The sequence below is a fragment of the Dromaius novaehollandiae genome, chromosome 10 (assembly GCF_036370855.1).
Source record: "Dromaius novaehollandiae isolate bDroNov1 chromosome 10, bDroNov1.hap1, whole genome shotgun sequence".
In the NCBI taxonomy this organism is placed as follows: domain Eukaryota; kingdom Metazoa; phylum Chordata; class Aves; order Casuariiformes; family Dromaiidae; genus Dromaius; species Dromaius novaehollandiae.
This window is the reverse complement of record NC_088107.1, coordinates 21,957,944-21,965,622: the sequence shown is the minus strand read 5'-3', so window position 1 is coordinate 21,965,622 and position 7,679 is coordinate 21,957,944.

Below are 7,679 nucleotides of genomic sequence, written 5' to 3'. Positions count from 1 at the left end.
TCTTCTTTCACCTTTTTCAGTCTTTGTTCACCTTGTCTGATAAATTTGCTTTAAGTTTACATTATATTATCATAAGAAAGTGAGTAAAAAATACTCTAAGGATGAAAAGTTGTCTTATATTTTTTAAGATTACACTTAAAGCTCAGCAAAACTATGCTCTACCTAGTCTAGTGAATGCCTAATACAAGACGGAATTCTCAAACTCTGTTCATCTGTGTGCAGTGTGAAAGTAGCAGCTTTAAATATCCGAGATTGTTGTTTGAGGGTTTAATTTTCAAAGCAGATTGTTTAATAGGCGGACCTGCTTTAAGCTAAACTTAGTGATTGAAAAAAGATAATAAAGTTCCTGAAGACTGCTTTTAATTGCATAACCATTCCTTGGTCATTCATGCATTTTATTTCATGCAAACTTTCCTATTCTTTTTTTTATTAGTCATTTTTTTTAAAATATGTGTGCAGCTCCGCTGCATAGTCTTCGTGCCGTCTCTGGAAGTATGGTTGGGGAAAACCGTTCTTTCCTGCCACCACCACTTTTTCATAATTGTATCTGTGCTTTGCATTTCTCTGTTCCTTTCCTATGTCATGCCATGAATTTGGGTCTATGGTACTCTTCCAAAGTATCATTTTCAAAGAATAAAATTAAATTCATGGTGATATGTTAAGTGGTTAATCACTCGTTGTGGGAGCTTGTATCATTTAGCAGAGCCTGAAAGAGTATTCAAAGCAGCAGTTCCCAATAAGCTGTCGTACCTACGAGACACAACAGCCTCCCAACAGCTCTGAAAGCTCATTCGTGTCTCTTTTGCAGGCAAATGCATTGGGGTAGTCCTGCAGATCCTCTGTAAAACCCTCATTATGAATGCTGCACTTGGAGAAAAAATGTTCCAAAAACTGTCCTCTGGTTAAACAGGAACATGACAGCGCAGTGTCCGGTTCTTAACCGACACCGTAGCTCGCGATCGCGTTAATATTTTGAAGTGATTGGCCTGAATAGCAAGAGGACTGGAAAGGCTGAGCGCGGAGGTGGAGCTCTGCAGGGCCGAAGGACGGGCAGTCAAGGAGCCTTTCTAAGCTGCTAACTACTATAATGCCATCTACCAAAATCGCCTTGAACTTAGTGCAATTTTCCCCTGAAAATAGTTATGTAGCTACATTTGTGCCAAACAGAAGCACTGTTAGTGCACAGGGATTTTAGACTGTTGTATGTTGTATAATTTTTAGACTATTAGTGGGACTAGGACAGCACATGAGAAGTGATCAGCCAGTGGTTCATCTATTCGCTTACTGGTTGGCTGGAGCCTATGGAAACCCACAGGGCCTTTTGCCTCCCCTTCTCCCCCGTTCTAACAGGGCCTTTAGTGTAATCTTTGCGCAGCGCTCTGCTGAGCGATCCAGGTGTGTCAAGACCAGGCGCTGAGCAGGACGCTCGGTACGTAGCTACTGCCGCCTCCGTCCCACCGCCCTTCGTGCAAGTTACAAACCAAGCACTCGATAAGGCTACGCATCAGTCTCCGGGCCGGAATATTGTTTTTTCTGTGCTTAAAATTGTTCTGCAGTACCATGTTATTGGGTTCTGTAGTGGAATGCGGTGGAAACTCTCCTATTTTGAAAAGTTCAGATTTAAAAGCCTCAAGGTTTGGCATACATCAGAATGGAAGTTTCATTTGGCTGCTTATAACTACACCGAGCACAGCTTTCCATTAGGAATGAGGGGGGCAGGTTTGGGCCTCACGTTAGTTACAATACGAGAACAGAGCCTGGCAACGGGGCTGTGCTCACCTGGGGCTCCAAGCAAGACGTCTTTCACCGCTGCGTTTCTGATGTGAGGACCTTTTATTCTAGGCAGCAGCGGGATAAAGGATTCCATGAAAAGTAGTAAGGAGCTATATAAGCAGATGCTGAATATTCAGGTAATTCAAACATTGAGCTAAGAGTATTTTTTAGAAGCGCTCAGGTGAGCTGCAGTGCCGTGGAGCGGCAGCCTGTGACCCGGGAGGCAGCGGGCGCCCGCCCGGGAGCCCCGCCACACTCGCGCCCAGGGAACAGGCTCTGCAGCGGCTGCTGCGGTACCGTCGTTTTCCAAATTAAAGCAGTCCAACCTCAGGCAGCTTTACGGAGTCCTCAAATCCACAGGCAGCAACGGCAGCGAAGCCACTTCCAGAGGAAAACCACAGCTAAAACGCCACGGCGTCCGCCGCTGCCGTTTCCAGAGCAACGGAGAGCAGGATTTCCATGCGGGAGATGTTCGGGGCTGGAAAATTGCCCACAACGGGGCCAGTTTAACCATTTTTAAATCACCTTGCCTTCTTTGCGGAGCGGGTCTCCGCTCCCATGGCAACGGGAGCACGGCCACCGCGCAGCCGGCGCTCCTTTGAAGGCATCCGCTGCTGCCAAAGGGGCGACTTTGGGACTCGGCAGGCTCCGGAGCCCGGCGACACCACCTCTGCGTGGAGAGCCGCTCTTTCAAGTGCATTCACCTTGTTTCTTTCAGCAGGAACTATTTAAATCTCTTCCAAAAATATATACTGTTTCAGTGCAAGAAAGTCCTGCTGGCATTTTGCATCAGTAAAATTAACAGCCAACATAACAATTAATTGCATAGACTAAATTCTTAATTAGTATCCAGCGTTTCAAAGCAGTTTTCAATGGAGGCCTTCACTGAGAGGTGGATCCAGGCCGTGGCGTTTGACCAAGAGAGTCACAGTCTGCTCCGTAACTGTGCAGCAGAGGAAGGGATTTCCTCAAAGCTTGCCGTGGAGCTGCTCCGCATGTCCCGAAGCTGCGGGCTGCATCACAGGGAGGGGGTCCCTCTGCACTTGTATGCGCTTGCACACGCTAACATCTCCCCCCAAAGTGGAACGTAAGACCAAAGGTGACTTGGAAATAAGCATAGCCTGTTTGTGGAGGAGGAAATGAAAAGATTTTGGTTACTATCCCCACTTTTTGTCATAACTTCAGGCACCGCAGCAAGACAGTTTTTACCTCCGTGGTGTATTTTGCTTATTTTACCAATGTTCCCTCTCCCTCGATCCTGTCAGTTCCCGGGAATCGAGGCAGCTGTTCACTTGCTTGCCGAGGAGGCAGGTCTACGTTTCTCAGAACGGATGCTCTGCATGCTGCTCTTCTGGAAAGAAAGCAAGATTCGGCTTTTACAAGCTCCAGCTTACACAAATAGTCTTTTCTTTTTTTTTTTTCTTCTTTTCCCCTGAGGAAGTGCAATTGCTTAAAGCAGATTCTGGCCATGGCTCAAGTTCATAGAAACATTAGACAGTTTAGGATACACCTAGTAAAAAATTGTGCTTGATGGAGACTACGGGGGGGGGTGCACGTAGGCAACAGCCTTTCAGACCGGCATCTGCAAAGGTACTTCCATGTTCTGTGAAAAATCACGGTACTTGAAAAGCAAAACCTTTCTAGGTAAATTATTTGCATGTTTATTATTGGTAAATTTTCTGTCCAAAAGTGGTCTTTTAATATCCAAAGAAAACATAAGTGCAGAACACTTCAGACAGACAGTGGTTGTTTAGTCTCAAGAAGGACTGTAATTTTCCGCCTGTGTGAGGACACACACGCAGGTATTGTGTCACCTACTCCTACCTTCATAGACGCGGAGAGCACCAGAAAGAGGAAGAGGGGGCTGCTAAAAGCCTCTGTAACGCTTGGGCACGAGCTCTTGTCCTTTTTGCAAACCAGCAATGCCAGAAATGCTGATCAGCTGAATCACATTTCAGCTGTCTGTGTTTATGCCTGGCATTTGCATTAATATTGTTTGTTCTTGTTTTTCTACTGTTGTTACTATTGCAAGGATTATTACCAGCTTTCTCAAAACAAAACAATTATACTTTTTCATTATTTTTAGTGGATTTTTTTTCAGCATCTTTATTTTTATTTTGATAGATCATTGGGGGTGGGAAAATAACATTTTTCATGAACAAATACTTCCTTAGCCCCCGCACTAGGGGCGTTCAGAGATGCTGCAGTGCACACCTATGCAAGCAGCATTTATGGGCCATAAAGGATTCTGCGCTACGGACTGAATCCTTGTCGGGTTTGTGTTGGAATTACCACTTAGGGTGACTTTTATTCTTGTGAGAAGGATAGAAAGCACTTTATATGGGGCACTATTCTCTGTATAGAGAAATAATATTTACTTGTCATAACAAAAATAACCGTGGAGATCAGTGTTCACTCTGAGAGATTTTTCTTGTTACTTCTGGCAGGCTCTGGTTTATGCAGGCAGAGAAGGAAAGGTTCGCTTAAGTTGGAAATGCTATATATTCAAAATAAAATAACTTAAAATATACAGAAAAATAAAGACACTTTGCCTGAGGGTTTAGATGGGGTCACTTTGCACAGGATTATGTGTGCCTCCGATGTTATTCAATACAAGTAGCATGCACTGTATGCTGGAATGGTCCTTAGACCGTCTTAATCTCTTTAGTATAAGAACACTCCCAGAAGACGGTTGGAAACGCAGAATAACGTAGGCTGGAAGGGACCTCTGGAGGTCTCCAGCTCAAAGCACAGCTAACGTCAGAGTTCAGCACGGTGCCCAGGGCCTTCTCCAGTTCTGCGCGTCTCCAGGGTGGAAATACCTCCTCAGCCTCTCCGGGCCCTCCTTCACTGCTTCATCACCGTTATTTTGAAACTTTTCTCTTTATCTAGTCAGATTTTCCCTTGCTGGAATTCATGACCGTTGCCTCTTGTCATTTCGTTGTGCACCTCCCAGAAGCCTGGCTTATTCATACCAGCGATGTGATTTGGCTTGTACTGTCACCCATCCATTTCCCTTGAAATGAATTGTATGTTTGGCAGGATGCATTTTTGTAGATTTAAAATGTACAAGCTGCTTTATGCGCTGGAAAACTTTCAAATCTAAGCTTTATAATATTGATACTTCATCTACTTGCTGTCATATTAATCTCCCTTTGGACTGTTTACCTGACATTTTACATGCAATGTTTGTTTAGAAATCCAATTTTGCTGGATCCTTGATTTTATGAATGGCAGATTTTGGAATAAGCCAAAGAGTTTTCTTCTCTTCATTGAACGTAGCTGGTATTTTGTTCCTCTGAAGGGTTCTCTTACTTGGATACTGTCCAAGGAATCATCCTAATGCATATTCCCACAGAGCTGGAGTCCGCCTCTGAGTCAGGGATAACTAATTTTGAGGATGTCAGTGAGCTGTCTCTGGAGAACGAGGTTACCTTGCCAATGAGAATGCTCAGTCTGCATCTAAGAAATCTGAGTGGTTATTATATGGAGACAAAGTGCTTTTTATCTGCTTTAATATTTGAATTGAGGATATTCTGCACATGCTGCTTACAAAGTGAGATGAGATGTAGCGGGCTAGGGACCTTCAGCCCAATTTGTTCTAGTAGGATGCCAGTTTACCTCAAACTACAATGCTTTGACAAAGAAAAAGGGACATTTAACATTCACTATCTCTTCTTGGACTCCTTCTGCACATCAAAGCTAGGATTTCAATTCTGAGTTTGAATCTCGTTTTGTCTATTTTGAGCTGTTCCCCCTAACCACAACCTGAACTGTGTTGATAAAACTTCTGCATGTAGAAGTTGTGCAGTTTCGTGGAAAAAAGTCTAATCCTTCCAAAGGAAATGCCGGAGTGAAATGTAGAATTAGCTGAATCTGATCTTACCGTCTAAAATACCTCTAGAATGTGTTTTTGTTTGCTTGGTAAAGTTTGTGATCGGAGAGAAAATGAGGAAAGAATCACAGGTATAATTGAGGTGGCATAGAGAGGAACATGGAAAGATGGCAAAAGTCTTATTTCCCTAAGAAACTGGGTCCCTTATTTTTTAAATCTATAGTCTTGACTACCAGAGAAATCTCTGCTGTGTGTTGCTAGAGGAGGCCTAGAGATGTTTAAGGAAGGACAGGAAAGTTCAGTACACCTTCTAGAGGTCTATATGAGCTGCAGGATACCATGCCAGGAGGCTTTTTTCAAAACAAAGCATTAGTTTTACATGACAGAGCACTGGCACTTGTAAGCTAGGTGTGATGCAGTCCTTTGTTCCAAAACGTTTTCCATGTTCGAGCATACGTGGTTATAGCTAAAGTTCAGGTGTTTGTTACAGCTGAAGTTTGTACTGGAGTTTTACCTCCAGTAAATTAAGGGGCAGAGGGGAAGGAGGTACCAGATACTGCTCTCAGCCTTCACCAAGGAAACTCTGATTTTTCTATAAAGAATAGGGCCAGCTGGCAAGGCAAAGGCAGGGCTAACCTAAGTTACTCCGGGTAAGACTTCAGTGGCCTCTGGTAACCAGAGATTCAGCACCAGTAGTTCTTTCTACATGTCTGTATGAATTATGCCACACTGGAATGCTGAGAAAGAGTATTTGCTCTGACTCATTAAAACTACAGTTTCTATTTAATTTCTATCCACAGTAAAATAGAATTGTAAGACCTGACAGATACAATTTTACTTCATTGTGTTTTTTCTCAGTACAAGTCAAAAACGCTGGGTGAAGCAGAGCCACTCTTTCAATGCAGCCTTTTCAGATTTTCAGACACCGAATGCTCTCATGCAGCTACTAGAATATTTGGATAGACACAGCTGAATAGAAGCGGTAGATTGCCAATCTGGGCAACCTGAACACTAGATTGAACTATCAAAAGCTACATATATTTAAAAGACTGTGATTTATGAAAGAAAGCACTATTAGGCTTTTAAGCCTTAAGGAAAAGAAGTCTAATTTTAAAAACATTATCAGAAGTCAAAAGAAGTCTACACGAATTCACTCTAGGAATCATAGAAACCTTCAACAGCATAAGACCTTATTAAAAGACTGAGTTTAGCACTACTTCAAATTTTTATTTCAGCTACATTAGCAAGTATAATTATATTGTTTCCCTTTGAAGCACTACAGTTTTCTACTCCAATAAAATTACATTAAGAGCTGCAAAGTGATGACAGCTGTAGTTCTATTTCTATCTTATAGGAGGCTAAAACGTAGTAATACCTAACAAGATTTGTTTAAAACGAGAAATAAATTTGATCTTTGATGGACCCTGACATGTGAATTGTATAGGTTCTACGCCGTTTGCTAGTCTCCTAGTTTTGCCATAACCTCTCCTCACTCTTGGTTTATGCAAATTATTGCAAGCCAGCAAACTACTCCGAGCTGAGCCAAAGAGCAAAACATAGTGGCATCTTGCCAAAGGCATCCCTCCAAAATTTCTCTCCTTGTTTTGGTAGTTGAATTTTCCAGCTGATGATGAAAGTTTTAATAGTGAGCAATGCATTTAAAATTGTCCTTAAGACTTGTTTCAAAATGCTGTAAAGAATAGTAAGAAATGGGCAATTTGGGGTGTATGTCAAGGCAACAAAAATGACAAGATCTGTTTTAGTATTTCTGCATACACTGGATTTAATTACATTGCAGTTGTTTTTTTACCAGATCTCAGTAACATGGCAATAGTTGTGCTCACATTTCCAAGAGTTTAAATAAAGTAGTATGTACAGGAATTAAAAAACTCACTCAAATTGAGAAAGCATTTTGAATTTCTAAAACTACAATAAGAATACCTAGGCAGTCCAGTAAAATTAGATGTAGTCTTGTTCCAAATCAGAATTGCTGGTCTTCTGATGGTGACACTTGGACACTCATGTCCAAAGGAAATTCACTATTTGTTCTGAGAATAACTAAGACATGGTA